This window comes from Chiloscyllium punctatum, chromosome 15 (assembly GCF_047496795.1).
Source record: "Chiloscyllium punctatum isolate Juve2018m chromosome 15, sChiPun1.3, whole genome shotgun sequence".
NCBI lineage: Eukaryota > Metazoa > Chordata > Chondrichthyes > Orectolobiformes > Hemiscylliidae > Chiloscyllium > Chiloscyllium punctatum.
In genome coordinates, this window is record NC_092753.1 from 70,910,952 (window position 1) to 70,938,837 (window position 27,886).

The 27,886-nt window shown below is 42.3% G+C and overlaps 1 protein-coding gene across 5 annotated transcripts in view; it reads left to right on the forward strand.

The window, feature by feature from the left end:
* Positions 1–27,886, forward strand: part of LOC140486376 (type 2 lactosamine alpha-2,3-sialyltransferase-like) — a 144,266-nt gene that overhangs the window by 49,678 nt on the left and 66,702 nt on the right. For 4 of the 5 annotated variants that reach the window (XM_072585421.1, XM_072585420.1, XM_072585423.1 and 1 more), the window contains exon 2: positions 11,316–11,424. The gene's annotated coding sequence lies outside the window, so the exon portion shown is untranslated. Of the gene's footprint in view, positions 1–11,315; positions 11,425–18,512; positions 18,532–27,886 lie in introns of those variants that run through there. The other variant, XM_072585422.1, reaches the window with a different exon arrangement.

A 27,886-nucleotide genomic window follows, 5' to 3' on the forward strand; every position in this document is an offset into this window, starting at 1 on the left:
GCCTTTATAAGATGAACATTCAATGGTCCATACAAGATAGTTAGGAAGATTAATAAATGACTTATCTGATAGATACCCTTGATCGTAGGAAAAAGAATGGGTTATGTCACATAAGCAAGTTGAAAAACTAATATTGTAGAGAGTAAGAAGGAGTAAGTGTATCAGGTGGTACGAGTAGTGGGGAATGACAGAGAAATTAGAGTGAGGTAGAAGGAATGTTGACAGTACTCAAAGTGCATCTCCTACATTTTGATTAGCCAACACAGAAACACTGGAACAATTAGACACTGGATTCTCAAATTTACTGGAAGGAAGTGAGAGGATATTTTAAGACTATTTAGGATGTACAGGTAATCTGTAGAGATACACCTGTATGTACATTAGCCAGCATGATGTAGACGTAGGAGACTCAAGAATCAATGAACCAGCATTATATTGGTTAATCCCAGAAAAGCAAACTCAGTTATAAATAACATATACATGGTGTAAAATTACTTGATTAAATCTAGTCAAAGCACCTAGAGTTAAGCGATAGTGTTAGTTCCCAAACTGGATTGATCAACCAGATTTTGTATAGATTACAGAAATGTAAATACATAAAAACAGGCGTGCGCTCATTCCACAGTTAGAAAACTGATCAATAAAGTTGGCAGTGCCTCAATCCTTACCAAAACTCATCTGTTGAAGGGATATAGGCAACTGCCATTAACATCAAGGGCTAAATAGATATCTGCTTTTGTCACACTAAATAAGTTATACCAATGTTGAACTATGCCAGTTGGTTTAAGGAATGCCCCTGTTGTATTCCAAAGGCTGACAAATCAAGTTGCAGCTGAAAAACATCATTTTGAAGTGAACTTGCAAAGGCAAAAGTGGCAATGGCAAGGGCATATTGTAAGACAAGACCAGGTGTTGTCAAGGATAGCAAAAGTGAAGCCATTAATAGAACTATCTATTCCTAAACCTAAAAAGAAAATTATAAGAATTTTAGGAATGTATGGGTTTACTGAAAATTTCCATATAATATCAACACATTAGCTGTATCTTTAACCAATTTTTAAAGAAACAACCAAGAGTGATATGGTCAGCAAACTGGAGATAGTGAGGACTGCAAATGCTGAAAAGTCAGAGTCAATAACGTGTGCAGCTGGAAAAAGCACAGAGGTCACACAGCATCAGAGGAGCGGGGGAGTTGATGTTTCAGGTTGGAATCTTTCATCTCAAAGAAAGCTTCCAACCTGAAATGCTGACGCCCCTGCTCCTCTAATGCTGCTTGATCTGTTGTGCTTTTTCCAGCTCCACACTTTATCGATCATGGTCCACAAAATGTCAGGCAGTCTTTGAGAAGCTAAAAGCATTCCTAATTAATGAACCAATTGGTCACCCATGATTTTTCCAGACTTTTTAAAGTAGTGATTGATGCTGTTGGTCTCAGGGTTAGGTGCACTCTTCTCACAAGGTGATGACTTGGGAATGGAGAAACCAGTGTAGTACTTGTAGAAGAAACTAAACAAGCATCAGAGGAGTTTGTCTTCCGTAGAAAAAGACATTTTCGGGATTATTATTGGCTATTCAACACTTTGAAGTCTACATCCAATACAGCAACAAAGAAACATTATTCTATAGACAGCATAATCCAGCATTTAAAATTGAAAACTCAAAAACTTGAAACCAGGAGGCTACCCAGATGGGGTCCGTAGTATCAACCACTTATAGTCATAGAGTTATACAGTTTAGGTGGAACTTGTCCGTGCCAACCAGAGAGTCTAAGCTCATCTAGTCCCATTAGCCTGCATTTTGCCCATGTCCTATTAATATACCTATCCAGATGTCTTTTAAATGTTGGACCTCCCCTTCATCACCTCCTGTTGCAGCTATGTTCTATACACCCTCTATATGAAACATTGCCCCTCATGTCCCTTTCAAATTTTTCCTCTCTCACTTTAAACCTATGCCTTCTAGTTTTGGACTCCTCTCCCCTGGGAAAAAGACCTTGCCCATTCACCCTCTCCATATCCCTCATGATTTTACAAACTTCAATAAGGTACTGTCCAATGCTCCAGGGTGAGATTATTCACATTGCTGGGAAAGATAATATAACTGTAGATGCATTGTCTTAGGTGTAAAATAGTATAATAAATTAGAGGTTTAAGAAATGCTGAGAGATTTATAAAGTTATATAGTAAGAAGGAATGCTGAATGGATGTAAATGCCATGCTTTGTTGTTCACGTGCCACATAATTTGTGATGAAATACATTTTTGAAATGGTGTTTCATCTCTTAGAATGACGGAAGTAAAGAAAGACTATATTTTCTCATTTTTCTTTATTTTTGATCGAGGATTAAAATAGAAAAAACTACTGTTTTAAAACCAAGGACAGGAATGAATTGCTATATTTTTAAAAACAAGTTATTGGAACTCAGTTTGAGTTATGTTTATATTGCTGCTTTGCAAGCGGGGCAGGGAAGAAGCGATAAGGTGTCATGGCTTTGCAGTGTGCAGAGTGAGACTTTTCCAGCAACAGATTGCTGATTGGTTTCTGCTATTGTAGACAGTTGTGAATGCTGGATGTTATCAGCCTGACAACAACTTTCCAATTTGTCTGCTCATTCTGGGCACGTTGACAGCTTCAGTGATAACAATAGAGGGAGAGTAACCTCTGGACTGCTGTGTCTCTGTCTTTCTGCAGTAAAAATAACAAAATGCTGAAGAAAGCAGTTGTGATTTCTGACCAGTTGCTGTAAGCTGTTGTGTTTAACTAGTAACTTAGAAGTTTATAGTTAGTGGACCATTTCTTCCGTGCCCCATGCAAAGAAATGAGGGAAATTAACTTAGAGTCATATAGTCATAGAGATGTACAGTATGGAAACAGACCCTTTGGTCCAACCGGTCCATGCTGACCAGATATCCCAACCCAATCTAGTCCCACCTGCCAGCACCCCACCCATATCTCTCCAAACCCGCTCCTCTAGCTTATCTCTCCACGCTTCAGGCTCCCTGCCTTTATTCCTGATGAAGGGCTTTTGCCCGAAATGTCGATTTCGCTGCTCGTTGGATGCTGCCTGAACTGCTGTGCTCTTCCAGCACCACTAATCCAGTACTTCCTTTTCATATACCCATCCAAATGTCTTTTAAATGTTGCAATTGTACCAGCCTCCACCACTTCCTCTGGCAGCTCATTCCATACACGTACCACTTTCTGTGTGAAAAAGGTGCCCGTTAGGTCTCTTTTATAACTTTCCCCTCTCACCCTAATCCTATGCCCTCTAGTTCTGCTCTCTCCAACCCCAGGGAAAAGACTTTGTCTGTTTATCCTATCCATGCCCCTCATAATTTTGTAAACCTCTATAAGGTCACTCCTTAGCCTCCGACGTTCCAGGGAAAAAAGCCTCCGCCTGTTCAGCCTCTCCCTACAGCTCACATCCCCCAACCCTGGCAACATCCTGGTAAATCTTTTCTGAGCCCTTTTAAGTCTCACAACATCGTTCTGATAGGAAGGAGAATATTTGCTGGAGTTTTTTTTTGAAGAGGTAACATAGATGATTGAAGAGGGAAAGACCACTATTTGTTGTATCTAGACTTTCAAAAGATGTTCAATACAGTATCACACACCAGACCTATGAAAAAAATTATAGAGAATAAAAGGAATGGTAGTAACATGGATACAAAACTATCTGAGGAAACAGAGAGAATTGTACATGGGCATTTTTCCATATGCATGTTCAATGTGGGGAAGTCTGAGGTGTTACACATGGAAAGACAATATAAAATAAAGGATCTTTTTAAAAAGGTGTGCAGGAGTAGAGAGATTTGGCTGTATATGGAGATAAGTAATTAAAGGTGACAGGAAAGGTACAGAGAGCTATTAATAAAGCATACACTATTCAAGTTTCCTAAATAGGGTCATCAAATACAAAAGTCAGAAGATTATAATGAATTTATATAAGACAGCAATTAGACCTAATTTGGAGCATTGTGTACATTTCTGGGCACCACACTCTGGAAGGATCTGAACGCATTGGAGAGAGTGCAAAAACGATTTGCGAGAGTGGTTCAAACAATGAAACACTTCAGTTATGAGGAAAGATTGAAGAAGTTGGCACTAGTTTCCTTGGAGAGGAGAAACCTATGAGGAGATATGCTAGAGGTTTTCAAAATCATGAGGTTTCTGGAAGTAGAGTTTTTGAATCTTTTTAAGGTAGATAGATTCTTGACAACCAAAGGGATGAAAGGTTTTGTGGGTTAATAGAAGTATGGAATAAATATGGAGATCAGCCATGATCTTACTTAATGGCAGAGCGGGGTCGAATGGCCAGATGGCCTACTCCTGCTCTAAATTTGTACATCTGTTGATACACTGGAACAAATTCTTCTTCAAGTCACTCATCATTCTCTAGATATAGGTTTGTAACTATGCCTTTGTTGAGTCAAAATCCAGGCATTCCCTCCATTACAGCTCTGTGGAAGCACAACAGGCAATAGATTTTATCCTGGATAGCAACACTCGTGTGAATGAATTTCAAAAAACCTGCAGTAAATGATTCACCTCCTAATTCTCCAAAGTCTGTCTACCATCTCCAAAGCAAAAGGCAAGAGTACACTGGGATACACTCCACTTGCCAAATGAGTGCAGATCCAATCATGCTCAAGAAGCTCATCACCATCCAGGACAAAGAAGCTCCCTAATTAATACTCCATCCACCACCTTCAACATATTTTGAGCATGTTAGCTCTGTGTGTGCTAATTTCTTGATTAATATATTGTCTGGTGCGATCCACAACAGATGTGCATGTTGTGGTCTCCATTTTGGTCCCTGAACAGCACTTACAGTGCCAAAATAACAGGCAATTCAAAGTTCATTTTTTTATGGCCAAAGTGATTTTATGTTAAGGATAGTGACTTACTTCTTTGTAGAATTCAGTAAGTAATAGTCAACAAAATTATCTTCACCTCAAGTTATGAAAACTTATATGGTCCAAAGTCAATGCAGAGAGCTCATAGAACATAGAACATTACATGGCAGTACAGGCCCTTCGGCCCTCTATGTTGTGCCGCCTGTGAAACCAATCTGAAGCTCACCTAATCTACACTATTCAATTCTCATCCATATGCCTATTCAATGACTATTTAAATGCCTGTAAAGTTGGTCAGTCTCCAACTGTTGCAGGCAGTGTGTTCCACTACTACTATGAGTAAAGAAACTACCTCTGACATCTGTTCTGTATCTATCACCCCTCAATTTGAAGCTATGTCCCTTCGTGTTAGCCATCACCATCACTGGAAAAAGGCTCTCGCTGTCCACCCAATCTTACCCTCTGATTATCTTATATGTCTCAATTAAGTCAACTCTCAACCTTATTTTCTCTAATGAAAGCAGCCTCAAGTCCCATAACCTTTCCTCATAAGACCTTCCCTCCACACCAGGCAACATCCTAGTAAATCTCCTCTGAATCCTTTCCAAAGCTTCCACATTCTTCCCATATTGCGGTGACCAGAACTGTACGCGATACTCCAAGTGCAGCCACGCCAGAGTTTTGTACAGCTGCAGTATGACCTCATGATTCTGAAACTTGATCCCTCTACCAATAAAAGCTAACAAACTGTATGCCTTCTTAACAGTCCTATCAACATGAGTGGCAACTTTGAGGGATCAATGTACATTGACACAGAGATCTCTCTGCTCATCTACACTGCCAAGAATCTTACCATTCGCCCAGTACTTTGCATTCCTGTTACTCCTTCCAAAGTGAATCACCTCACATTTTTCTGCATTAAACTCCATTTGCCACCTCTCAGCCCAGCTCTGCAGCTTATCCATGTCCCTCTGTAACCTACAACATCCTTTGGCACTATCCAAAACTGTACTGACCTTAGTGTCGTCTGGAAATTTACTAACCCATCCTTCCACGCCCACATCCAGGTCATTTATAAAAATGACAAACAGTGGATTCTTGCGGTATACCACTAGTAACTGAACTCCAAAATGAACATTTCCCTTCAAACACCACTGTCCGTCCTCTTTCAGCTCCAAATTTCTGATCCAAACTGCAAAATCCCATGCCTCCATGTTTTGTGTAGTAGCCTACCATGGGGAACCTTATCAAACACCTTACTGAAATCCATATGCACATCAACCACTTTACACTCATCCACCTGTTTGATCACCTTCTCAAACAACTCAATAAGGTTTGTGAGGCATAACCTACTCCTCACAAAACTGTGTTAACTATCCCTAATCAATTTATTCCTTTCTGGATGATTATAAATCCCATCTCGTATAACTTTTTCCAACACTTTACCCACAACCAAAGTAAGGCCCACTGGTCTATAATTACCAGGGTTGTCTTTACTCCCCTTTTTGAATAAGGGAACAACATTTGCTATCCTCCAGTCTTCTAGTACAATTCCTGTAGTCAATTACGACATAAAGATCAAAGCCAAAGACTTGGCAACCTTCTCCCTGGCTTCCCAAAGAATCCTAGGATAGATCCCATCTGGCCCAGAGGTTTTATCTATTTTCACACTTTCCAGAATTTGAACACCTCCTCCTTGTGAACCTCAATCCCATCAAGTCTAGTAGTCTCTCAGTATTCTCCTCGACAACACTCTATTTTTCCAGTGTGAATACTGATGACTCCCGGGGCTACTATCCCATCCTTCCACTCCCTGATTTATACCTGTATACCATTGTGGGGTTTGTGATTTATTCTTGCTGGTGGAACAGAATATACTAAAGAATAGTGATGCGCTGATGGGTATGATTTTCAGATTATGCCTGTGCCTGGTTGTTGCTATTTAACCTGCAGAACAGTCTGCTGAAATTCTGCACAAGCACCACATTATACTGAAGAGAACTTTGCAAGATTGTGAGAGATAAGTGCACTCTTTTAATGCACTGAGACGATACTGTAGTTGCAGCTATGTTGGCTGATTAAAAGTAAGGACTGCAGATGCTGGAGAGTCAGAGTTGCAAAGTGTGGCGCTGGAAAAGCACAGCAGGGTAGCAGGGGAGTCAATGTTTCAGGTCAGAACCTTTCATTTGAAACAAGCCCCATTATACTGAGGAGAATTTTGCAAGATTGCGAGAGATAAGTGCATCCTTTTCGTGCACTGATATGATGCTGCAGTTGCAGCTATGTTGGCTTTTTTCTAGCAGTCTAATATAACTGAGTAAATGTGAGAACTGTAGATGCTGGAGAGTCAGATTTGAAAACTGTAGCACTGGAAAAGCACAGCAGGTCAAGTAGCATCAGAGGAGCAGGAGAGTCGACGTTTTGGGCATAAGTCCTTCATCAAGAATGCGGGGAGTAGAAGGGGGCTGATAGATAAATAGACGGATGGGGATGGAGTTCGGGCTGGAGGGGAGATAGCTGGGAATGCGATATGTGGATGCAGGTGGAGAGCCGATTGTTATAGGTCAGTGGGAGGGTGAAGGGGCTAGGTAGGAAGAAAGATGGACAGGTGGGATAGGACAAGAAGGTGGTTTCGAGTTGGAGGGTTGGATCTAGGATGAAATTGGTGGGGGAGGGGAGTGAAGCAGAGATTTGGAAACTAGTGAAGTCAATGTTGATGCCATGTGGTTGAAGGGTCCCAAGGCAGAAGATGCCACATTCTTCCTCCAGTCACTGGGTGGCTTGGATTTGGCAGTGGTGGAGGCCCAGGATTTGCACATCCTTGGTGGAGTGGGAGAGGGGAGTTGAAATGGTCGGCCAAAGGGGGTGGGGTTGCATGGTGCGTGTGTCCTAAAGATGTTCCCTGAAACGCTCCGTAAGTTGGTGTTCTGTCTCCTCTATGTAGAAGAGACTACATCAAGAGCAACGGACACAGTAGATGAGGTGGATACATCGGAAAATCTCTGCTAGATGTGAAATCATCCTTTGGGGCCTTGGACAGAGATGAGGAAGGAGGTGTGGGCACAGGTTTTACATCACTTATGGTGGTAAGGGAGGGTGCCGGATGTGGAGGGTGGACGTAACAAGGGAGTCACAGAGGGATTTGTCTGTGCAGAACACAGATAGGGGTGGGGACGAAAATATGTCTCTGGTGGTGGGGTCTGATTGTAGGTGGCAGAAATGGCAGAGGACAATGCACCGTATCTGGATATTAATGGGGTCGAAGGTAAGGACCAAGGAGTTCTATCCTTGATAGGGTCGGCAGGGTGGAGTTCAAGGTCGTGCATTGTTGATCACATGGGAGGGGAACTGTAGTCCTGGAAATACGAGCCGATCTGGGATGTCCTGGAGTGAAATTGCTCCTTCTGGGAGCAGAGGAATTGGGTAAGGGATCGGCGGGTGAAGGTTAGGAGGAGGTGTAGCCCAGGTAGCTGTGAGATTTGGTGGGTTTGAAAGTCTCCACTTGCTCCTGCCCATCGAACTTATCTCCTCATATCTCAACACCGTCCTGATCCCTTGATCCAGGAGAACCCCACATACATTCAGGACACCATCCACACCCTTCACCGCCCCAATGACTAGTGTTTCCTGCCCCCAATGCCTCATCTTCACCATGGACATCCAGTCCCTTTACATATCCATCCACCATGACAAAGGCATTTCTTCCTCTCCTGTTGACCCAACCATTACCCCTCCACCGACACACTCATTCGATTGGCAGAACTGGTCCTCACCCTCAATAACCTCTCCTTCGAATCCTCCCAATTCCTTCAGACCAAAGGGATAGCCACGGGTGGGTGCCCAGCTATTCCTCCTTCTTTGTAGGATACATGGAACAGTACATCTTCCGCAGTTACACCGGCACCATTCCCCACCTAATCCTCTGCTACATTGATGGCTGTATCAGCACCTCCTTGTGCTCTAATCAGGAGGTGGGATAGTTCATCAACTTCACTAAAACTTTCCACTTTGACCTTAAATTCACCTTGACCATCTCAGACACTTCCCACCCCTTCCTGGATCTTTCTGTCTCCGTCTCTGGTGACTGACCCAATATGGACATCTGCTTCACTCCAGGACATCACAGATGGCCTCCTATTTCCATGACTGCAATTTCACCAACGTGGTGAACAATGCACTCCAGCACATCTCCTCCACTTCCTGCACCTCTGTCCTGGAACCCCACCCCTCCTATCACAACACGGATAGAACACCATGGTCCTCACCTTCCACCCACTACTGTCCAGATATAATGCATTATGCTCCAACATTCCATCACCTACAATCAGAACCTACCAGAGACATATTTCCTCCCCACCATTATCTGTGTTCCGTTGAGACCATTCCCTACCTGACTCCATGCCTCCCACCAACCCACCCTCCACATCCGGCACCTTCCCTGCACCCACACTGTCCAAGGCCCCATTGGATCTTTTCACATCCAGCAGAGATTTTCCTGCATGTCCACCCACCTCATCTACTATGTACGTTAGACTCGACAGACCAACGGACGTGGCTCCTCTACATCAGGAGACAGAACACCAACTCGTGGAGTGTTTCAGGGAACCTTTGTGGGACACACACACCAAACAACCCGACCACCCTTTGGTTGACCACTTCAACTCCTCCTCCCATTCTGCCAAGGACATGCAAGTCTTGGGCCTCCTCTACTACCAAATCCAAGCCACCTGACGACTGGAGAAAGAATGTGTTATCTTTCACCTTGCAACCCTTCAACCACACAGCATCAATGTTGACTTCACACGTTTCCAAATCTCCCCTCCACCCACCTCATCCCAAATCTAACCATCTAACTCAGTAAGACCCTCTTGATTTGTCCCACCTGTCCATCTTCACTCTCACCCTCCCCATTGATCTATCACAACCCTCCCACCTATCATGTTCCCAGCTACCTACCCCCCCCAAGTCCCACCCCCACCCTCCTATTTACCCCTCAGCCCCCTTTGCCTCCACCTCATTCCTGATGAAGGGTTTATGCCCGAAACATCAACTCTCCTGCTCCTCGGATGCTGCCTGACCTGCTGTGCTTTTCCAGTGCCACACTTTTCGACTCTAATGTAACTGAGTGACTTGCAGGATTCTTTAAAAAGCAATTAAGTGTCAAACATAATGGTGTGGCCTGAAAGAAACAGACCAAATTAAATAAGAAAATGGAGAACAATAGTATAAAACAGTTATTTTTTACACCATTGATAATGCTTTATGATCACTTTACTAGTACCAGCTGGCACCACTACAGTTTCTAATTTATATCAATGTCCTGGATTCAGAAACACAATACAAAGTGGTCAAATTGGAAAATGATACTAAACAAGGAAAGACAGTAAAAGCAAAGGACAGAGCTCAGGGGTTACATAAAGAATTAGACAAAAGTAGATGAAATTTAATACAGACAAGTACACTTAGGAAGAATCAAAAAGTGACACATACATAGTTTGTAAAGGATGTTGAAACCATTGATAACAAAGCTGAAAGACACCCAAGAGTTCAAACAGTGTTCAATCAATGAAAAGTGCAATCAACAAAACTAATATAATGTTGAATTATATCGACAAAACAGTAAAATACAGATGAGAGGTGTTAATAATCAAGCTGCATACAGTGAGACCAGACAAGGAAAACAAGATAATTCAGCAAGTCACAAGAAGGGCAATGCATAACAAGTTTGCGTCAGCTAGGGAGGCAGTGGCCTAATGATGATTGATATTCCAGAGCCCCAAGGTAAAATCAATAAAAATCTAAAATTAAAAGCTGGCCCAAATGGTGTCCATGTTTGTTGTAAAAGCAAGCCAATCTGGTATGCTAATTGGTTCTAATGTAGTGAAAGAAATTTGCAGTTTTACGTAACCTGACCTCTATGTGACTCCAGGTCCACAACAATGGCCAGTGCTCTCTGAAATGGCTGAGGGAGCCGATCAGTTCAAGGGAGATCAGAGATGCGCAACAAATGTCAGTCTTGCCAGAGATACCAACATCCTATCTCACATCGTGGTATACCATAAAGTTGTGGTGTTACGGTTTACTTAATGCATTGCATAACTTTCCAAGAATAGCAAGGTAGACACTTCTTTTTGACTCAACAAAAAGCTAGCAGGTACCACGGATGTGCGGACCATTGAGCATAAAGACAATGAAACTATCCCTTTTAGCAAGTTAAAGTGATTAAAAACATTTCACATGTGATCTCTCCAACATTTTTCTAAAACAAAACTTAACTCTGTTTGTGAAAAGCAGATGTGAGTTGTTTCCAAGGAACATAAATTACAGTATCAGATACAGGTATGTTTTTTTCTCTGTGTGCAGCGACAGCTTACGCATAGACAGCTGTTGCACGTTCGAATAGGAAGGGCATTTAACCTACTTTGCCTTCTCTCTCTCTCTCTCTCTCTCGCTGTGACAGGAAATCTTTGTCCCGCCCACTGTTGGCTACTGAACAGCTAAACGGAGCTCTAAGGGCGCGGAAGAGTATATAACGGAAAGTCAGGGCGTTCTGTTCTTCCTTGAATTTAGTAAGTGTTTACTTTGTCTTTACCAATCGGGTGTTTAAACCCGGGCGGGAGAGGGTTGGGTGGGGTTTCTTGTTAACTCGTTTTTCACCGTGACTATTATTAAATCTCCTTTTGCTAGCTTCGCTGCTTTAGAACATTAACTAAGTGAAATTAATATTCTCCTTCCTGTTTTTTTTCCACCATTGGCCCCTTTCATTTCTCATTTTGATTTCCCAGTTTGCTGCTACGGACCCCTTGGTTAATTTTTCCGTCTCTTTAAACATGTTTTTATCATTCCAATGTTAGATGTTGCTCGTCTGTTTTTTTGTGATGCAGTTAGTCCTTCTTACTCGCGTACAGTTTAACTGCAGTTCTCCAGCACCTCGTTTTAAGTATTTTACAGATTCCAATCTGGGGAGTAAATATTTTTTGCTCCTCTCAGCGAGTACAATCGTGATTGTTTGTTTTAGTCAAGTTTAAAAATCACACAACATCACGTCATAGTCCAACAGGTTCATTTGGAAGCACTAGCTTTCGAGGCACTGCTCTTTCATCGGGTCTGTTGTGAAAACCCCCGACTGTATCCTATCGGTAGTGATCGGAGGGAGGGACTCATAAGTCACACAGCAGGGAAACAGACCCTTTGGCCCACCTCGTCCGAGCCAACCCCATTTGCCAGCATTTGGCCCATATCCCTCTAAACCCTTCCTATTCATATACCCATCCAGATGCCTTTTAAATGTTGTAATTGTATGAGCCCCCAGCACTTCCTTTAGCAGCTCACTACATGCCTACACCACCTTATGCTTGGAAAAAGTTGTCCCCTCAGGTTCTTGTTAAATCTTTCCCTTCTCACTTTAGCTTGTGACCTCTCATTTTGGACTCCCCAACCCTAGGAAAAATACCTTGTCTATTTACCCTATTGGTGCTCCTCATGACTTTATAAACCTCTACAAGGTCACCCCTCATCTTCTAATGCTCCAGGGGAAGATAGTCCCAGCCTATTTAATCTCTTCCTAGTTGCTCAAACCTTGCAATTCTGTAACATCCTTGCATATCTTTTCTGAACCCTTTTAAGTTTCACATTTTTCCTGTAGCAAGGAGACCAGAATTGATCACAGTATTCCAGAAGTGGCCTCACCAATGCCCTGTACACTGCGACATGGCATCTCAAGACTTGCCCTCAATGCACTGACCCATAAATGCTGCCTCTTGTTTATTCCCATCTCTGACTGTGTTAATATAGTAGTCATTCTGCACTTTACCTGATTTGTTTAACTTAGACTTTTAAGACTCCCTTCCCCTCCCCCAGGTCTTTGCATCTATGAATATAACACGATCAATATTAGAGCCTTCATTTTCTTTTCAAATCCCTATATATCATGGCTTCTCCCTGAATCTAACTTTCCAGAACAGTGTCCAAATTCTGCCTTGCTCGCAATATCTTTTGTATGGCCCTGTCCTTTCTTTGTGGTTCATGTATCGTTATTTATTTATTGGCACGTGGGTTAGTAAACTAACATTTATTGCTCATCCCTAGTTGCCCTCGAGGGTTCTGAGTGAGTCACTAGCTGGGACTGCTGCAGTTCAAGGGGTGAAGGTATATTCTCAATGCTGTAGGGAGGGATTTCAGTAGTTTTACCCTGCAATAGTAAATGAACAGCAATTTGTTGTTCCAAATCAAATCTTAAAAACCAAGTGCTAGAGGAACTCTGGACTGGCAGCTTCTGTGGGGAGAGTTGATGTTTTATGTCGACATGATTCTTCAGAACTGAGGAGGGCTAGAAAATATTTTTAATGCTGTCACCGATTTGTGACAGTAAACAGGCAGGAGGCTGGAAGAACACAGCAAGCCAAGCAGCATCAGGAGGTGAAGAAGTCAATGTTTTGAGTGTAACCCTTCAGGACTTGGGGTAGGGAGCAGGATAGTGAAATGGAGGTAGGTGGAGTCAGGTAGAGGGTACAACCTGGTTGGTCAATAGAAGGAGTGAATCTGGTTGGTGGAAGGGAGGAAGTCGGGGGATGGGAAGGGAGGTTATTTGAAATTGGCGAACTCATTGTTGAGTCCTCTGGGCTGTAGGCAGTTTGAAATTGAAGAACCCATCATTAGCTTACAAGCCATCATTTCCACTGAAAGCCTGATGTAGTGCTCCAGTGAAACCCAACCCAACACAAGCTAGAAGAACAACTCATTTTCTGCTTAGACACTTCGTAGTCTTCTAATCTCAACATTGAATTCAGCAATTTTAGATTAGAAACATGGTCCTCCAGTTTGATTACACTCCCTCACTGCCACATCCTTCCATCCTATTTGAGTATGCTTTCAACAGCTGACCTATTTTCCCGTATTAACACTTATTCTGCATCTGCATCATTTCTCTACTGGTGTGAACACTCTATTTTCCTTTTTGTTCTGGGCATCTTCACCATCTGTTCCACTTGCTGCTCTCTAGCACATTTTGTTTTTTTTCAGATTAGATTAGATTCCCTACAGTATGGAAACAGGCCCTTTGGCCCAATAAGTCCACAACAACCCTCTGAAGAGTAACCCACACACAGATCCGTTTCCCTATCCTTTATTTTACCCCTGAATACTGCACCTAACACTATGGGCAATTTAGCATAGCCAATTCACCTCACCTGGACATCTTTGGATTGTGGGAGGAAACCTGAGCACTCGGAGGAAACCCACGCAGACATGGGGAGAATGTGCAAACTTCACACAGTTGCCCGAGGCAGGAATCAAACCCAGGACCCTGGCGCTATGAGGTAGCAGTGCTAACTGCTGAACCACCGTGCTGTCCCACAGGAGCAAAGAGCAGATTTTCAATGATAATGATGGCTTGCAAACTAGTGATGGGTTCTTCAATTTCAAGAATCTGTAGTATTTTGCTTTAATTTGAGTTCCAAGTCTGATGTATCTCTTTGGGAAGTTGCTAATGGTTCTGCTCCCATGCATTTGCTGCTCCTGTCATTCAAGACAGTAGAGATTGTGGGTTTGGAAACTACTATAACAGGAGCCTTGAGTTACTGCAGTGAATCTAGCAGATGGCACACAATGCCTTCCCTGCATCAGTATTGAAGGTGATGGATGTGGTATCAATCCAGTGGGCAGCTTTGTCCTGGATGTCAAGCTGTTTCATGTTCTTGGACAGTACCAGGAAAGTGTAGAGTATTCCATCTCCCTCCTGACTTGTACCACCTTTGTGGTGAATGGGTAATGCAGAAACAGAAGTTGAGTTCCTTACTACTGAATTCCTAGCCTCTGGTTCACTCTTATAGCAAAAGTATGAATATGGCTGATCCAGTTCAGGAAGTTAGCAGTTATAATGCCCACTGAATGTCAAGGGGCAATAATTAGATTCTGTCATTGGAAATGGTCATTGCCTAGTATGTGTGACATGAATGTTATTTACCACTTGTTATGGAGCAGACTAAACTCCTGCAAATATATCAAAGAGACTGCCTAGACCCTAACTTTTTATTCAAAGGCATTCATAAGGTGCTGCGTTTGAGATATTATTCAGTTGGTCACACTATTTAGTTTTAAGCAAAACATGCTTTATTATCCCCAGTTAAAATACAAACAAAAGGATTTGGAATAGTTAACTCTATTGGAAAGCTTATCATTGGTCTGTTTATGTGCCGTATGACTCATCTGTCCAAGCAGTCCATGCCAACCATGATCCCAAACTAAACTAGTCCCTCCTGCTTGCACTTGGCCCATATCCCCCCAAACGTTTCTTATTCATGTACTTCTACGCCTTCTTAACAACCCTGTCAACCGGGGTGGCAACTTTGACAGATCTATGGACATGGAACCCCAAGATCCCTCTCTTCCTCCACACTGCCAAGCATCCTGCCTTTAACTCGAATTCTGTATTCAAATTCTACCTTCCAATGAATGACTTCACACTTTTGTAGGTTTATAACTCAAAACCTCCTTTCCTGATGATATCCTGGTAAATCTCTTATAAACCCTCTTCAGCTTAATAATATCCTTTCTATAACAGTGACCAGAACTCCAGAAGAAGGCTCCCCAATAACATCTCAAGTCCTATGTTTAAACGTCTGAGCAATAAAGGCAAGCATATTGAATACCTTCTTAACCATCCCATCTATATGGGATGCAAACTTCAAAGAAGTATGTACCTGAACTCCTAGGTCTCTCTTCTACAACCCTAAGTTTGCCTTAGTTTGTTTTTGCAAAATGCAATACCTCACATTTATCCAAATTAAACTTACCTGCCAGTCTTCAGACTTTGACCTGATTGATCAAAATCTCTTTGTAATCTTCAGCCCTTCACTGTCCACTACGACTAATCTTGGTGTCATCCACAAACATACTAACAATGTTTTCTATATTCTCATTATAATCATTTATATAAATGACAGACGAAAATGGACCAGCACCAATATCTGTGGAGCAATGCTGACTACAGACCTCCAGTCCAAAAAACAACTCAACGTCATTCTGTCCCCTGCCATTAAACTAGTTTTGAATCCAATTGGTAAGGTCAAGGTTATTGAACTACTAAACAGCAAACTGTTACAATATAGTAACATCCAGTACACAGACTCTTGGCAAAGACAAAGTCAGGAAAATGGATTGTCTCACATGCAATTCTGGTGGAGAGAGAAGACAGCTTCCACAGTCAGTACATCGGGCACCATCTGAGGAGCAGGACAGTGATGTTTCGGGCATAAGTCATTCATCTTGAAGGGCTTATGAGAAGAATAGAATTGCTACAGTGTGGAAACAGGCCCTTCGGCCCAACAGGCCCGACCCTCGAGTATCCCTGAACACTACGGGCAATTTAGCATGGCCAATTCACCTGACCTGCACATCTTTGGATTGAGGGAGGAAACCCATGCAGACACTGGGAGAATGAGCAAACTCCACACAGACAGTCACCCGAGGCTGGCATTGAACTCGGGTGCCTGGTGCTGTGAGGCGGCAGGTCTAGCCACTGTGCTTCACAAAATGTCGACTTTTCTGCTCCTTGGATGCTGCCTGAACTATTGTGCTTTTTCCAGTGCCATACCTTTTTGATTTCACGTGGGAATATCTCGAGCTCATTTCAATTACCCAAACAAAGGAAAAACATTTTGATGTTAATGAACAGAAACACATTCAGGAAATATTAATATCTCTGAACAAGTTGATTAGAAAAGTAGGTTAATAATTTAAGCACCATCAGTTCATATTTACCTCTTGTGGTGCATTGGTAGAGTCCCTACATCTGGATTAGAAATGTGTAATAACATCAGTTAACAGGTTGGTTAGGAAAAATAGGTTAAATAGCATAAACTGAGGAAATATTGTAAAGGTTGTTTTGGCCCTGTGACAGTATCGCTACTATTGAACTAGAAGGCCTGGGTTCAAGTCCCACCTGCTCTAGGGTTGTGTTGTTTTAGATTAGATTAGATTACTTTAGATTAGATTAGATTACTTACAGTGTGGAAACAGGCCCTTCGGCCCAACAAGTCCACACCGCCCCGCCGAAGCGTAACCCACCCATACCCCTACATCTACATCTACCCCTTATCTAACACTACGGGCAATTTAGCATGGCCAATTCACCTGACCTGCACATCTTTGGACTGTGGGAGGAAACCGGAGCACCCGGAGGAAACCCACGCAGACACGGGGAGAACGTGCAAACTCCACACAGTCAGTCGCCTGAGGTGGGAATTGAACCCGGGTCTCTGGCGCTGTGAGGCAGCAGTGCTAACCACTGTGCCACCATGCCGCCCACTGAACAGTTGTAACCCATCTGAACAGGTTGATTTTATAAATATCTCTACTCAGGCAATGTTTGTGTTGAGACAACACCAGATGCCATTATATATTAACATGGAATGTAAGCATCTACTGGCATGACGTTTTTCCTTTAGCTGATATAGCAGATTATGTTGCTTGACTTCATTTAATCACTTCAGTTATGCGTACAAACTTCAGCAAGAAAGCAAGATTCTGAATTTGAAAATTTCATAAAACAATTTCAAAGGGTGGCTGAGTGGTTAGCACTGCTGCCTTTGCACCAGGGACCCGGGTTCAATTCCAGCTTTGGGTGACTGTGTGGAGTTTGCACATTCTCCCTGTGTCTGCTTAGGTTTCCTCCGGGTGCTCAGGTTTCCTCTCATAGACCAAAGATGTGCAGATTAGGTGGATTGGCCATGCTAAAATTGCCCATGGTGTTAGGTGCATTAGTCGGGGGTAAATACAGGGTAGGGGAATGGGTCTGGGTGGGTTACTCTTCGTAGGGTCAGTGTGGACTTATTGGGCCCAAGGGCCTGTTTCCATACTGTTGGGAATCTAATCTACTAGTGAGAGAGACAAATGTAACTTCTGTATCTGCAGAATGATTTAGTCTCAAGTATGCTCTTGAACACCAATCACTGTAGAAGTTTTGACTGATCTTCGTAGCCTGTCAGTATAATATCTTTGTGTGTCAGAGGTCTCTGAAGGTTCAGTAACACATTTTATTTCAAATGGTAAATATTAATATTGCACCAACTCATTGTTTGACCAGTGGAAAAGATTTTTTGTCTCCTTGTTTACTTCATAGTCAGGCTTTTCAGAAGAAGTAAAAAGCTTATCCTTGGAAATTGACATTTGCGCTGAGTGTTAACAAAACGTAGCCAAAATCAACAATGACTAGTTATTTAGTGATCAGAGAGATACTTGCTTCCTGGACTCTAATATTTTTCTGGCAGTGGTTAAAATGCTTTCATTATAAAGCGACCAATAGGTTTACACTTTGAAGGTTCAGGAGGCAGCTGCTTGGACATTAGGTTACCTGCTTCATTTCTAGCTGTTGGCACTCTTGACCCAACAAGGTCATTAGTCAGACCAGTTATTGAACAAATTTTAGAAATCTGTAAGCAATTGTTTGCCTTTCTCTCACATCAACTGGTACTTTACAGTACACCACTGGATCATAGTAATTAACTTTTATAATTTTGCATTGCATTATGAGTTGGCTTCCACCATGGTTAATCAGAGCAACCAACAACAATTTGCATTATAAAATGTGTGAAGGCATAGAGGATTTTGAATATTTATCAGGAGAATACTGCCATCAAGCTATTTCAGAGCAAGCGCATTGTTAACTGCACAGAAATGTAAGTACACGAAGTTCAGTATCTTCTATCAGTTGGAATTCTTTTCTTTTTAGAAATGTTCTTAATTTTATCTGAAGGAAGCACTAGACAACTCGTTTGCAAGTGTGTATTTTATAAGATAAGCAGTAAAACATGCATGTCATTGTGCAGATTATTGGTAGTTCTCGGTTAATGTGTTCTGGCAGCACAATTTGCTAAGCGTCGCTGAGGAATTAAGACCAGGAATTTTGAGAACTCTTATCTCCTTTGCAATAATACGATTCCAGTGGTGATCATTCCGCGTGCTTCATTTTGCACATATGCAGGTGTCAGCGCTGATCTTCATGTTGTTCTGCACGTGTTGACATGAACAGCTTTCTTTGAGAGGTTCTGAGAGAGATACATTGAGCAACTTCCTGTGAAAGATACACTGCTCCTAGATTATCCCATTTGAAAAAATAGAGGGGCATAATGACAAGAACGTTAGCAAGAAGAGTCCTGGTGATAAAATTGTATGTGATGATCACAAAAGAGAGGCTATAATACGAAGGGAAGCTAGATATTATAAAGAGTTTTGAGCGTAAGGAGAGAATGTGATATTGCTCACTTAACAGGAATACGGGAGTTGATCTTGCACATCATGATGACCATAATGTCCCTGCATTTACAATATCTTTTTCAATATACTGTGTTAAATTTACTTTTGTTTAACTGATAAATATGATTTATCAGGCTGTGTTATACTTTGTCTTAGACTTTTGGGTGATGTTTGAGCGATCGTGAGTGATTTTTTTTTGCTGGTCTGCCCCAACCCCATTTTTCCCACAGGCCCCATGATTTATATCAAGTGATTTTCTTTTTCTATTAAGTGAGGAAAGCAACTATAGCATTATAGAAGAACTGCCTGCATCATGGTTAAATGGAACTAAAAACATTAGATTGAGCGTTCTTTATAGCTGAATGCTTGTATGAGTATCAATGAAGGAATGCTTTAGATGAAGTTTTGCAACACAACACATACTCCACTACCATGTGAATATTCATGTTTGGGTTTAAAAGTATTTCAGACAGCAGTGTGAGAAAATAATGATCATATTGGGCAAAATAGACTTCTGGTTGGGGTGCCTGAACAAAAGTCATTTCTATAATCTATATTTTTGTTGCTACAAATATAACTTTATCCTTGTTGCAATCTGTTAGGCGTCCCTGGAGTATAAATTACCCAGGGTGGGAAAATTGCGAGCAGCTCTCCCCTCATACATGTGGAGTATGTCACACTTACTATATGCCTATTGGCTCAGAAAGAGTTAAATTATCCTCATGAGTTCTTTGGCATAGTTGTAAATTGCAATGTGGTGTTATATGTATCTGAATCTAAATGCTGTACATGGCTACGAAAGTGTACTTGGGAGCTCTTTTTTTTCATGTGGTGCTATTTGTTTGGTCATTTAGTTTTGTTTTCATAAACACAAAGAGATTATGTCACTGGGTGACTAATCCAGAGGGCCACACGCTAATAAAATGGAAACACTTTTAAACTTTATCACAGTTGCTAATGAAATTAAAGTTCAATTTAAGAAATCTAGAATTGAAAGCTAGGCTCAGTAATTGTGACTGAAATTATTATTTAAAAAGAACTGTTCACTAATGTCACTTTGGAGAGGAAATGTATTATCAACACCCAGTCTGGTAAACCTGTTTCTCTGAATGCACAGTAATGTGGTCAGCTCTTCATTCCCCTCTGAAATAAAAACAGAAATTGCTGGAAAATTTCTGCAGATCTGGCAGCATCTGTGGAGAGAAATCCCCACTGAAATAACCTAGCAAGCCTCCTCTGTACAAGGGAAATCAGGGATTAGTAATAAATACCATTGTTGCCAGTAACGACGAGGTACCATTTTAAAAAAAAAATTTTTGAAATAAAATTCACCAAGGTGCTAGGCTGGATCAGAATGCAATTACTTATCAAGAGGATGTTGTTTGGACTGGAGGGTTTATCTTATGAGGAGAGGTTGACTGAGCTCGGACTTTTTTCATTGGAGAAAAGGAGAAGAAGAGGGGACCTAATTGAGGTATACAAGATAATGAGAGGCATAGATAGAGTCGATAGCCAGAGAATATTTCCCAGGGCAGAAATGACTAACACGAGGGGTCATAGTTTTAAGCTGGTTGGAGGGAAGTATAGAGGGGATGTCAGAGGCGGGTTCTTTACACAGAGAGTTGTGAGATCATGGAATGCGTTGCCAACAGCAGTTGTGGAGGCAGGGTCATTGGGGACATTTAAGAGACTCCTGAACATGCATATGATCACAGAAATTTGAGGGTGCATACATGAGGATCAGTGGTTGGCACAACATCGTGGGCTGAAGGGCCTGCTCTGTGCTGTACTGTTCTATGTTCTATGCTATTAATTGTATTTTTCATAAACCTGCCTGGGTTTACTGGTTTCTGCCACTGTCAAATTCTTTTGTTGTAACTTGATAATCTTTCCAGATGCATATTGCATGCTTGCATATGGGAAGAAAAGCAGAATTTTGCTTCATAGCAACACTTCTGGAATAGAAGCAATGTATATTCTGATGTCCATTGTCAAATTTTAAAGAAACAAAGTACTCAGCTGCCTCAGTTAGTGTGACTATAACTCGTCTCTATTAGTAAACAATTGATTTTTCTTTATATTATTGTTGAAATTATCTGTCCACTGAGGTGAAGATGATAAAACGCTTCTCTCTCTCTCTCTCAATTGTGCCAGTTGAGAAGACTGTCTTGCCACACCATAGGGTTGTTCTCTCATTAGACAGGCAGCTAGTGATAGTTTAACCTGAGGGTCACCATGCCCTAGGCGATGGGATATGTTGAGACGGAGACTCCTTTGTGGTAACCTTAGTTGGTGTGGGAATTGAATCTGTTGTTGGTATCACTGTGCACTGTAAACCACTTGTTTAGCCAACTGACCTTTGCCAGCAAATATGAACTGGTTGATCCTGCTTTTTTTTTTCTTGATCTTCATACCTGTCATGTGTACAAAGTCATATGTTCCAATTTTGAGGAGAAATTGGCACATCACTTTGAATATAGCCTAGCTATTCAGCTAAATTTAATAAGTCTGTTGAATTGGGCTAGATAATTAATGTTATGATTTAGGTACTTGTCATGTTTTATCTAACAGAGAATTTAGAACTAGAGATTATTGTTTAGAATTGTTTAAAACAGATGGGGCAATTATTTTTTTCAGAGGGCTGTGAGCCTTTGCAGCTGACTTCCTGAAATGATGATGGAAGCTGAAGTGTTGACTTTCTTGAAGGCAGAAATACACAGATTCTTGTTAAGCAAGGGAGTGAAAAGTTATCAGGGCTAAGCAGGAATTTGAGTTACCATGATCTTATTTAACAGTTGACAAAGTTTGAGAAGCTAAATGGCTTGTGTCTGCTTGTGATTGTGGATGTCTTCTAATCAGCCTGCTCAGATGTTATGATACACCTCCTGGAGTTGGTGAAACTTGAGCCCAAGCTTCTTGGCTCAGAGGCAGTATGACTGTGCCAAGAGAGCCCTTCGTGTTTGTGTGTATGATGCTGTTATCTGTGTCGCCTGCAACTATTAAACTGGCAGTAAAATATTAATCATCTAATGTCAAAGCTACACGTTTTGTGAAATTGGTCAAAATTCAAAGGGAAACTGTGACAGCCCCATATTGTCGCTTACAAATACTTTAGATTGTTGAGTGAGCTAGATCTAAAATATACATATTTGAAAGCAATCAAAGCCTTCAGATATGACAACATTCTAGGAAAATGCTGGTTTAAAAGTTCTGCAGAAGCATGTGATTTGTTATTCCTCCTCCGACATCCCCCCCCATTAGACAGTGTAAACTAGTTCTTTTTCAACTTAGGATAAATTTGGAGTTTCAAGGTTTTCAAAGCATTAACTCAAATGAAGCATGTAGTATGTTTTATTTTATTTGGCGGGGAAAAATGTGACCATATGGCATAATTTTTAAAGCTCCATGTTTTGATATCTTTTCATCTTTGTGATAACTGTCACTTCAAGTAAAAGTTTTATGTTCTCTCAAATTGTGCTGCCTTTGCCCTTCTCAATGGTAAGGGTTGTGGATTTGGATGGTGCTGTTGATGGAGGTTTGAATTACAAGTGAATCTTATTGATATATCTTTTAATCATGTTGTAATGCTTGTAAAGGTAGTAGATGAGAGCAGTCTAGCTGGTTGTTTTGTCCTAGATGGTGTCTCTTTTTTTTTTCTGAAGTGTTGTTGGAGCTGCAAAGGCATGTGGTGTATTTCACTGCACTCCTGACTTGCTCCTGTAAGTTCTCCTGGAGTTACACGAACAGCTGGTTATGACCATGATCGTAATCTTGAGTATAATTCTAATTAGTCTTTCTGCATTGTGCTGGAAAATTACAAAAACAAGGGAAAATTTTGTTTAAAAAAGTAGAAGGTTTAAGCAAACGAAAAGTTAGTGTTTCCCCAATGACCAGGAGAGTGAATGAAAGATGTTTGCCGAAACAGATTTTCGATGATAAATAGAGCAGTTCTACCTTTGTTGCATAGACATTATTTGAAATTTGCCAAATAGAAGTGATTCTCCTTCATTGTTTCCTGAATTCATCTAAAACTAAAAGCTTCTAGGAACTACAGACCACCTCTGGTGCTGCAAGTAGAGAGCAGTAGCGGTCTATATCGCCTTACCCTTGTTCTGACTCCCTAATACAGCACCCTTTTTATTGAAGGGGTTAATAAGAGTTCAATATCAAGAGTTTCCTCTGGACGATGAGCAGTGCTTTTGGAGGAGTGCTTTGCTCATTAGCAATGAGGTGTGGATTGGTAATGGGAGAGATTCTGGCCAAAGGGAAGGCTTTTTTAGGTTAAAAACCAGTGCTGTTTGGAAGCTATCATTACGTGAGCTATGTTTTTGGAATGCATAATTCATGAGCAGAGGGAAGGATACAAAATTGATAATCTTTATAACAAAGGATGTCCCAACTACCGAGGAGAAAGTGAGGACTGCAGATGCTGGAGATCAGAGCTGAAAATGTGTTGCTGGAAAAGCACAGCAGGTCAGGCAGCATCCAAGGAACAGGAGAATCGACGGTTTGGGCATGAGCCCTTCTTCAGGAATGAGGAAAGTGTGTCCAGCAGGCTAAGATAAAAGGTAGGGAGGAGGGAATTGGGGGAGGGGTGTTGGAAATGTGATAGGTGGAAGGAAGTCAAGGTGAGGGTGATAGGCCGGAGTGGGGGTGGGGGCGGAGAAGTCAGGAAGAAGATTGCAGGTTAGGAAGGCGGTGCTGAGTTCGAGGGATTTGACTGAGACAAGGTGGGGGGAGGGGAAATAAGGAAATTGGAGAAATCTGAGTTCATCCCTTGCGGTTGGAGGGTTCCTAGTCAGAAGGTGAGGCACTCTTCCTCCAGCCGTCGTGTTGCTATGGTCTGGCGATGTAGGAGTCCAAGGACCTGCATGTCCTTGGGGGAGTGGGAGGGGGAGTTGAAGTATTGAGCCACGGGGTGGTTGGGTTGGTTGTTCCGGGTGTCCCAGAGGTGTTCTCTGAAACGTTCCGCAAGTAGGCAGCCTGTCTCCCCAATATAGAGGAGGCCACATCGGGTGCAGCGGATGCAATAGATGATGTGTGTGGAGGTGCAGGTGAATTTATGGCGGATATGGAAGGATCCCTTGGGGCCTTGGAGGGAAGTAAGGGTGGAGGTGTGGGCGCAAGTTTTGCATTTCTTGCGGTTGCAGGGGAAGGTGCCGGGAGTGGAGGTTGAGTTGGTGGGGGGGTGTGGACCTGACGAGGGAGTCATGGAGGGAGTGGTCTTTTCGGAACGCTGATACGGGAGGGGAGGGAAATATATCCTTGGTGGTGGGGTCCGTTTGGAGGTGGCGGAAATGACAATGGATGATACGATGTATATGGAGGTTGGGGGGGTGGTAGGTGAGGACCAGTGGGGTTCTGTGCTGGTGGCGATTGGAGGGGCGGGGCTCAAGGGTGGAGGAGCAGGAAGTAGAGGAGAAGCGGTGGAGGGCATCGTCGACCACGTCTGGGGGGAAATTGCGGTCTTTGAAGAAAGAGGCCATCTGGGTTGTTAGGTATTGGAACTGGTCCTCCTGGGAGCAGATGCAGCGGAGACGAAGGAATTGGGAATATGGGATGGCATTTTTACAGGGGGCAGGGTGGTCAATACTAGGTCAATGCTATTGGAACTGGTCCTCCTGGGAGCATTCCCGGCACCTTCCCCTGCAACCGCAAGAAATGCAAAACTTGCGCCCACATCTCCACCCTTACTTCCCTCCAAGGCCCCAAGGGATCCTTCCATATCTGCCACAAATTCACCTGCACCTCCACACACATCATTTATTGCATCCACTGCACCCGATGTGGCCTCCTCTATATTGGGGAGACAGGCTGCTTACTTGCAGAACGTTTCAGAGAACACCTCTGGGACACCCGGAACAACCAACCCAACCACCCCGTGGCTCAACACTTCAACTCCCCCAAGGACATGCAGGTCCTTGGACTCCTTCATCGCCAGACCATAGCAACACGACGGCTGGAGGAAGAGTGCCTCATCTTCCGTCTAGGAACCCTCCAACCGCAAGGGATGAACTCAGATTTCTCCAGTTTCCTTATTTCCCCTCCCCCACCTTGTCTCAGTCAAATCCCTCGAACTCAGCACCGCTTTCCTAACCTGCAATCTTCTTCCTGACTTCTCCGCCCCCACCCCCACTCTGGCCTATCACCCTCACCTTGACCTCCTTCCACCAATCGCATTTCCAACACCCCTCCCCCAATTCCCTCCTCCCTACCTTTTATCTTAGCCTGCTAGACACACTTTCCTCATTCCTGAAGAAGGGCTCATGCCCGAAACGTCGATTCTCCTGTTCCTTGGATGCCACCTGACCTGCTGTGCTTTTCCAGCAACACATTTTCAGTGATGTTCCAACTACCCTCAACTCGTATTTTTTGTTCATTCATGGAATGTGAGAATCACTGGCTAGGCCAGCATTTATTGTTCATCCCTAATTACCCAGAAGGTAGTTAAAATCACCCACTGTCTGGAGGTACATGTAGGTCAGATCAGGTAAGGATGGTAGTTTCATTAAGGACACTAATGCATTTTCCTGACCATCAACTCTCTGAATTCCAGATCTTTATTGATTTTGGAGGTGCCGGTGTTGAACTGGGGTGTATGACCTGGTATTGTGTGATTTTGTTTTTAGATTTTTATTGAATTCCCATTCCACCATCTGCCATAACAGAATGCAATTCCTAGAACTTTACCTGCATCTCTGGATTAACAGTTCAGCAATTTAATAATACTAGGTCAATGCCTCCCCTTTCCAGTGCCTTCATGAGAAAATGGGCAAATTACTACACTTTATCTGTGAATATGCTGCCATTCACTTATGAAATATATAATTAATAGTTAATCTGTCTGCTTTTCACACTGAAGAGCCCCAGCAATAATGAAACACTGTCTGATCATCTGCTTGTGTGCAATTCCCAAAGTACTTGGCTGACTGATCTGCTCAGTCCATCCATGCATCAATGGATTTGCATGCAGATTCTTTGCCTGCCCTTCTTGGCTCACTGTAGTTCTGCTCCTCCTGAGTTACACGGTTGCAGTTTCAAGCCCCACTGTAACACTTCAATGCTATCCTGAGACAGTATTATATTGTCAGAGGCCCTATGTGCCTGCTCAACTGAATGTAAAATATGCCACAGCACTATTCAAAGGGTACAATGGAGCTTTTCTTTTGCAGTACTAAATCATCAATGATTACCATGAAAACACATTCATCTTGCCAGTAATCTTAACTATAGGCAAAATAGCTGCGCTATTGCCTATAAATGAGTGAATAGACTTAAGAAGTACTCAACTGGCTGTGGAATGCTGAAGATGTGAAGGGTGCTATGTGAATACAACTTCTATTCTTAATTTCTTTCCTTCCTTTTCCCCTAACTATATACTTTTGCATTGATAATGTTTTAGTTCTTTGCCGTGTTGGGTGACTGTTAGTTTTATCAAGCTTCTTTTCTCTGATATGTATCGACAGAAAATGATAAATGTTATAATTTTGGTCACCTGTTTATTTCCCAATCCATAAATGCATTTGTAATTTGGTTTTCTAGCATTGTTATATTTTCTAGGAGAAAGTGAGGACTGCAGATGCTGGCGCTTAGTGTTGAAAAGTATAGCGCTGGAAAAGCACATTAGGTCAGGCAGCATCCGAGGAGCAGGAGAGTTAACATTCTGGGCATAAGTCCTTCATCAGGAATTTTGGTGGGGGGGTTGGTGGTGGGGGTGGCAGGGAATAAGGGGGCAAAGATAAATAGGAGAGTAGCGGTGGGACTGGGGGTGAGGTATGATGTAGGTGGGGTATGATGGTGATAGGTAGGAGGGGAGGGTGGAGCTGATAGATGGGTAGGAAGATGGACAGATAGGGCAAGTCTAGGGCGGTGCTGAGTTGAAGGGTTGGATCTGGGATGATGGGGGGTGGGGGGGGGGGGGAGCGGAGGAATCTGTTGAAATCGACATTGATCTTGTGGTTGGAGGTCCCAAGGCAGAAGATGAGCTGTTCTTCTTCCAGGCATCCGGTGGCTTGGATTTGGTGGTGGAGGAGACCCAGGACTTGCATGTCCTAGGCAGATTGGGAGGGGGAGTTGAAGCTGTCTTTGAAAATGGAAGCATGAGGCTATTTATTAAACAAGCATTCTACCTGTTACCTTTTATTTAAGAAAGGTCAAATTTAACAAGACAGTTGGCCATATAGCAAGCTATTAATGCAAACAAAGTAAATGTTGATCTTTCAAAAGCCAACAACTTTAGTACCTTGTTTTGGCAACCTCCAGTTAGCTTCAATTGTGTAGCACAACAGTATTGAAAAATATGAAGAATTATACTGACAACACATTAAATAACAAGAGCTTACGTGAGATTTGTCATCTTATTGCTCAATTTTGTTATCCACGAAGTGGGTTTATGTAAAGTTTAGAAATCTAGAGAAATATGTAAGAATGTATTTTAGGGGTTTTTTCTCGTTGGAATTTATGTAATGTGTAGTCATTGATTTCATGATTAATCTCTTTTTAGTGATTTTGGGGAAATTTTGGATTTGCCTTCACCATGTTTTTGTGGCAGAGGTGGCCAATTCACCAATCAAGTTCACAGTGGTTGTCCACACAAAGTTCTTTTCAGTCAAGCACAATCTGTCTTTTGCAAATAACCACCCTTAATATACTGAAACCTATCTGATTGCAAGTTGATTTTTCTCACTTCGCACCCCAGTCTGGTAGTGATGGAATCTTAGAAACAAACTGACCTGTAGTTAGAAAGGAATGTCCTGTACGCTTCTTGAACAAGGGTGC